At 39.7% G+C, this 7,161-nt stretch overlaps 2 non-coding genes across 2 annotated transcripts; both read right to left on the bottom strand.

Annotated features, from left to right (window-relative positions):
- Positions 1–917: 917 nt before the first annotated feature.
- TRNAT-GGU (transfer RNA threonine (anticodon GGU)) lies at positions 918–990 on the bottom strand. The gene has a single exon. It is a non-coding gene; the product is annotated as a tRNA-Thr (tRNA).
- A 5,971-nt stretch (positions 991–6,961) lies between these two features.
- Positions 6,962–7,034, bottom strand: TRNAT-GGU (transfer RNA threonine (anticodon GGU)). The gene has a single exon. It is a non-coding gene; the product is annotated as a tRNA-Thr (tRNA).
- Between the last annotated feature and the right edge of the window lie 127 nt (positions 7,035–7,161).

Here is a 7,161-nt window from a genome sequence, read left to right as displayed (position 1 = left end):
GCTCTTGGGGTAAAGGGGTTGCTGGCCTAAGCTTCCTGTGTGGTTCAGAGCCATAGTCTTGAGCACAGGTGTGTTTGTGTTTAGTGTTTTGCTCACAGCACGGGGTAGCGTTCCTTCCTCTTTCTAGGAAACAGACTGGACTCCCAGAATTTGCCTCCGGGGCTTGAGCTGGAGCCAGCCCCACTGAAGTGCTGTGCTCCTGAGCATTAGTTTGTGTAAACCTTGCCAGGGCTTTCTATTATCAGCTTCTTCACAATGTTTTATAAACCCCAATATTGCATTAATTTCATATCGCAAAACTTATTCAGCCGTATCCTAGTGGATGGGCATCTACTCATTTTCCAATTCTTTGTCATGTCAAAAAGGGCAACTACAAACATTTTTTGCACATGGGTGTGCTTTTCCGTCCTCTATGATTTCCTTGGGATGCAGACCCAGTAACAGCACTGCTGGATTAAAGAGTTTCATAGCCCTTTGTGCATAGTTCCCAATTGCCCTCTAGGATGGTTGCATGACTTAGACAAGTAAACCAACAATGCATTCGCGTTCCAGGTTCCCCACCTTCCCTGCCACTTTTAAAAATGTTTTCCTGTCGTATTAGCCCATTTGAGAGGTGTGTATTGGTGCCTGAGAGTTGGCTTAATCTTTATTTCTCTAATCAATAGTGATGTAGAGCCTTTTTCCCTATGACTGGAAATGGTTTTAATTTCTTCTGGAAATTGTTCATATCATTTGCCGATAGAAGAGTTGGTTTTGATTCCATGCAATTGGAGAACTTTTCGAGAAACCAATGAAAGAATGTCTGAAAAACAGGGGATTGATTAGCTGACGAAAAAAATTCTTTGTAGAAAATGTGTATAAGTGTTTGCTATCGACTCTAATCCGACTAGGAACAGGGGAAAAAAAAAATGTAACCTTGGTCCCACTGGGAATTGAACCCAGGACCTACTGGACACCAACCAGTCGTGATAACCACTACACCATGGGACCCAGGTCAACAGCCCCCTTTGCTTTGGCTCCTTAGTATGGCCTGGGCATTCCTGCCTGACATTCCATATCGTTACTGTCAGCGGGCGTTCCAAAGCTGGCGGTTCTGGGGTGACTTTGAGTACTTGCTAATCGAGCAGGAAACATTTATTAAACACCTACTAGGTACTCGGTCCTTGCGGAAGGCTGAGGTTACACAAAGAGCAAAAAGATAGTCCCTGATCTCAGTGGGCTCATAGTCTAACAGGGAAGACAGTATGCAAAGAGACATATACAAAGCAATCTGCCTGTTGAGTCGGAAGTAATTAACAGAAGGAAGACACTAGAATTAAGAGAACTTAGGGAAGGCTTCCTGTGGAAGGTGGGATCTTGTTTGGTGCTTAAAGGAGGCCAGAGAGGACAGAGGTCAGAGCAGAAGAGGGAGAGCTTCCCAGACTACTGACAGCTAGGAACAAGGCAGGATCCCTTTCAGAACTGTCCGCTCTTTGTCAGAGCTGATCCGTCATTTCCATGATGCTTTTTGACCCCATCAGTTGTTTCTTGGTGAAGATAATGGAGTGTTTGTCATGTCCATGTCTAGTCCATTTGACAGATGTGGAAGCTGAGGCATGCAGGGTCAGGTCACTTGACCAGAGGCAGTGTGCTAGTAAGTGTCGGAGCTGGATGTGCTCTCTGGAAGAGGAGTGCTCCTGACTCCAGGCTATCCACTGCCCCAGGAGGGGCCTCCTCAGTCTAATAAAGCATGCACAGTACTTGTAGAGACACATTTGCCAAATTCTCCTAAAAACCCAAGGACAGTGTTACTATCTGGTGAATAGTGCAACAGAACCCAAATTGATTTCGCACTTCAGTGTTCTACCAATCAGACTACCAAACTGATGCTTTCCAGAACTTGATGAGTTAAGATGAAAACTCATTTGGAAAAAATCAAAAATTAGCAACGAAAATCATGAAAAAGGAGAGGAATAAAGTGGGGAAATACCTCCAGGTTTCCAACTGCATTATGAACAGCAGTCACCAAAGCGATTTGATAGTGGTTAAACAAATAGAAAAACATATCATGAAAACAGACTAAACAATGAAGTATCAGAAATTGTGTCACTCAGTCATCCAGTATTTGATCAATCACAAAACTTAATTTACTTTGGAAACAACTTCTTGCTTGCTACAAATTCCTGGGATAACAGAAAACCAGTATGGTCAAAAATTAAGCTTAGACTAATATTACGTAATCGATAATTATGTTAAAATGAACAAATGCTTTCAATGTTAAACATTATACCATAAAAAAATTCGAAGAGATGCAAATCTTGTACTTTTCAGTGTCGTACATACTGCAGGAGATAAATTCTTAAGCAAAGCAGGGATTGAGGTGACTACAAAAAAGGAAATAGATGACTTTTTTAAAAAGTTTTCTGTTTGTTTAATGAAAATTAACTTAACTGTTTGTGATAATTTTATACATACCACAATGGTGTTTTAAACCTAATATATATGTAGCATGAAAACAAGGTTGAAATTTATTTCTTTTTCGTTTTTTTTTTTGTTTTTTTTTTTAGTAATACTTTCTCTATTTTTCTCTTTCTGGAGGTGATCAATGGATTTTTTTTTCAGTGACTGTTTAGGCCTCTGGTTTCAATATTTCTGGGCAATTGTCCTTGATTATCTCCACAACAATGCTATCCACGGTTTTTGTTTTTGTTTTTTTTTTTAGTAATACTTTCTCTATTTTTCTCTTTCTGGAGGTGATCAATGGATTTTTTTTTCAGTGACTGTTTAGGCCTCTGGTTTCAATATTTCTGGGCAATTGTCCTTGATTATCTCCACAACAATGCTATCACATGTACATGCTTTACCAATTAAATTGTGAAATAGTGCTTCCAGAACTTGATAAATGTACATGAAAATTCATTGGGAAGAACAAAAGCTAGCAAAGGCAATAATGAAAAAGGGGGAGGAATAAAGTTGGGCAAGTATCTCCACTTTTCAAACTACTTAATGAATAGCAGTCACCAAAACCATTTGATATTGGTTACAAAACAGAAAAAAAAAAAAACAGATCATTAAAAGAGACGGAGCAAGGACAATTGTGAAATAGTGAAATTCAGTGCCCAGGAGTTGATAAATCAACAAACTCACTTTATTTCAATAACAACTTGCTATTTTATAGAAATTGCTGGGAAAACCAGAAAAGCAGTCTGGTAGTGTAGGCTAATATGGTATAACATATGGCACAATTAATTCAAAATGGATACATGACCTGAATGTTAAGGATTATACCATCAAAAATTAGAAGAGACCCGAATCATGAAGTTGTCACCGTTTTAGGTTGCAGAGGAGATAAATTCTTAAGCAAAGCAGGGATTGAGGTGACTACAAAAAAGGAAATAGATGACTTTTTTAAAAAGTTTTCTGTTTATTGAAAAGATGCCTAACGCTTTGTGGTAATTTTATGCACACCACAGTAATTCTGTAACACTGTAATAAATATGTAGCATTGAGATAAGGCTAACAATTATTTCTTTTCCTTTTTTCTCCAGTAATAGATTTTTATTTTCCCTTTCTGAAGGTGATTAATGGAGTCTTTCAGGGACCACTTCTCTATCTGGTTCCAGTATATCAGGGCCGTTCTCCTTGATAATATTTGGGAAAATGCTATTTAGGCTCGTCTTTTGGTCATTGCCTTGAGGTAGACCTATAATTTTTCAATTATGTCTTCTGTATCTATTTTCCAGGTTGGCTGTTTTTGCCGGGAGGTATTTTAAATTTTCTTCCATTTGGTTCATCCTTTGTAGTTTGTTTAACTGATTCTTAACATCTCAACAAAGCATTAGCTTCCATTTGCCCCATTCTAGCTTAATGTGTGATTTTCTTCAGTTAACTTTTTTTTCTCCTTTACCATTAGATTAATTCTTCTTTTCATGGTGTTGCTTTCTTCACTGTGGGTTTGGTTTTTTTTTTTTTTTTTTTTTGTTTTTTGTTTTTTTTTTTAGTAATACTTTCTCTATTTTTCTCTTTCTGGAGGTGATCAATGGATTTTTTTTTCAGTGACTGTTTAGGCCTCTGGTTTCAATATTTCTGGGCAATTGTCCTTGATTATCTCCACAACAATGCTATCCACGGTTTTTGTTTTTGTTTTTTTTTTTTGGACATTTGGGCTATTGTGTTTTTTAAGGGATTGATTTCTTCAGTGCATTTCCTTGCATTTTGCTAATTGTATTTTTTCAGGAATCGCTTTCTTTTCCATGCTGTTGACTCTCTCTTGCATAGCTGTCATTTGTTTTCTCATTGTTTCTCGTACCTCTCTTATTTGCCTTTTTACACTCTCTTATGCGCACTACCAAGAAGCCTCTTTAGGCTTGAGACCCATTCACAATTCAGTCTCTGAGATTTCCTCTGTGGGTATTTTGTCCTTGTCTGAGTTGGTGTTCTGATCTTCCCTGTGACCACAGGAGGTTTCCCTGGTCAATGTTCTTCTCTGTTTCTTGCTCCTTTTCTTTGCCTTTCTTTCGGCATTTCTCCTTTTTGTACTTTTTTGGTCCAACTCTGCTCTTGGGGTAAAGGGGTTGCTGGCCTAAGCTTCCTGTGTGGTTCAGAGCCATAGTCTTGAGCACAGGTGTGTTTGTGTTTAGTGTTTTGCTCACAGCACGGGGTAGCGTTCCTTCCTCTTTCTAGGAAACAGACTGGACTCCCAGAATTTGCCTCCGGGGCTTGAGCTGGAGCCAGCCCCACTGAAGTGCTGTGCTCCTGAGCATTAGTTTGTGTAAACCTTGCCAGGGCTTTCTATTATCAGCTTCTTCACAATGTTTTATAAACCCCAATATTGCATTAATTTCATATCGCAAAACTTATTCAGCCGTATCCTAGTGGATGGGCATCTACTCATTTTCCAATTCTTTGTCATGTCAAAAAGGGCAACTACAAACATTTTTTGCACATGGGTGTGCTTTTCCCTCCTGCATGATCTCTTGGGGACCCAGACCCAGCAGGAGCACAGCTGGATGAAAGGGTCTGCCCATTTTGATAGCCCTTCAGCATAATTCTCTCCAGAATGATTGGATCAATTGACAACTCCACCAACAAAGCATTAGCTTCCATTTGCCCCATTCTAGCTTAATGTGTGATTTTCTTCAGTTAACTTTTTTTTCTCCTTTACCATTAGATTAATTCTTCTTTTCATGGTGTTGCTTTCTTCACTGTGGGTTTGGTTTTTTTTTTTTTTTTTTTTTTTTTTTTGTTTTTTTTTTAGTAATACTTTCTCTATTTTTCTCTTTCTGGAGGTGATCAATGGATTTTTTTTTCAGTGACTGTTTAGGCCTCTGGTTTCAATATTTCTGGGCAATTGTCCTTGATTATCTCCACAACAATGCTATCCACGGTTTTTGTTTTTGTTTTTTTGTCCTTTGCCTTCAGGTAGACAAATAATTTTGAAATTGCCACTCCTGGGTCTATTTTCTAGGTTGGCTTTTTCTCTAATGAGGTATTTTTCACTTTCTTCCATTTTTTTCCTTCTTTACACTTGGTCTGGTTCTTGATGTCTCATAGTCATTTGGGTCCATTTTCCCTTTTCACTTTTGAATGTGTGATTTTGTTTAGTTAGTGTGTCCTTCAGGATGTGATTAATGCTACTGTCCAAGGTGCTGGTTTCCTTTTTGGATTTGGCCAATTGTTTTGTTTTTTAAGCGATTGGTTGCTTCAGTGGATTTCTTTGCATTTGGCTGATTTTACTTTCTCAGGATTGGCCTTCTCTTTCCATGCTGTGGACTCTCTGCTGCATAGCTCTCATGTGTTTTCCCATTTTTCCCACCTGTCTTATTTTCCATTTTTACAGTCTTTTATGACCACTTTCAAGAAGCCTCTTTAGGCTTGAGACCCATTCACAATTCAGTCTCTGAGATTTCCTCTGTGGGTATTTTGTCCTTGTCTGAGTTGGTGTTCTGATCTTCCCTGTGACCACAGGAGGTTTCCCTGGTCAATGTTCTTCTCTGTTTCTTGCTCCTTTTCTTTGCCTTTCTTTCGGCATTTCTCCTTTTTGTACTTTTTTGGTCCAACTCTGCTCTTGGGGTAAAGGGGTTGCTGGCCTAAGCTTCCTGTGTGGTTCAGAGCCATAGTCTTGAGCACAGGTGTGTTTGTGTTTAGTGTTTTGCTCACAGCAGGGGTTAGTGTTCTTGCTCTTTCCAGGAAACAGCCTGCTTTCCCAGAATTTCCCTTCTGGGCTTGAACTGGGGGCTGCCCCACTGGTCTGCTGTGCTACTGGTCATCAATTCATGTACCTCTTTCCAGGCCTTTCCAAAATGAGCTTATTCATCATTTTTTTGTAGAACAATAATATTCCATTACTTTCAGGTCCTACAACTTGTACAGCCATTGCCTGATTGACGAGCATCTACTCATTTTCCAATTCTTTGTCATGTCAAAAAGGGCAACTACAAACATTTTTTGCACATGGGTGTGCTTTTCCCTCCTGCATGATCTCTTGGGGACCCAGACCCAGCAGGAGCACAGCTGGATGAAAGGGTCTGCCCATTTTGATAGCCCTTCAGCATAATTCTCTCCAGAATGATTGGATCAATTGACAACTCCACCAACAAAGCATTATGTGTCAGAGTCCCGGCATCCCCTGCCACATTTATGGTGAAGTGTTGTCTGTCATCTCAGCCACTCTGTGAGGTGTGGAGTGTTACCTTAGGGCTGGCGTAATCTGCATTTCTCTAATCAATAGTGATGTAGAGCCTTTTTCCCTATGACTGGAAATGGTTTTAATTTCTTCTGGAAATTGTTCATATCATTTGCCGATAGAAGAGTTGGTTTTGATTCCATGCAATTGGAGAACTTTTCGAGAAACCAATGAAAGAATGTCTGAAAAACAGGGGATTGATTAGCTGACGAAAAAAATTCTTTGTAGAAAATGTGTATAAGTGTTTGCTATCGACTCTAATCCGACTAGGAACAGGGGAAAAAAAAAATGTAACCTTGGTCCCACTGGGAATCGAACCCAGGACCTACTGGACACCAACCAGACGTGATAACCACTACACCATGGGACCCAGGTCAACAGCCCCCTTTGCTTTGGCTCCTTAGTATGGCCTGGGCATTCCTGCCTGACATTCCATATCGTTACTGTCAGCGGGCGTTCCAAAGCTGGCGGTTCTGGGGTGACTTTGAGTACTTGCT

This window comes from Antechinus flavipes, chromosome X (assembly GCF_016432865.1).
Source record: "Antechinus flavipes isolate AdamAnt ecotype Samford, QLD, Australia chromosome X, AdamAnt_v2, whole genome shotgun sequence".
In the NCBI taxonomy this organism is placed as follows: Eukaryota; Metazoa; Chordata; class Mammalia; order Dasyuromorphia; family Dasyuridae; genus Antechinus; species Antechinus flavipes.
This window is presented reverse-complemented; position numbering and strand designations above follow the sequence as displayed.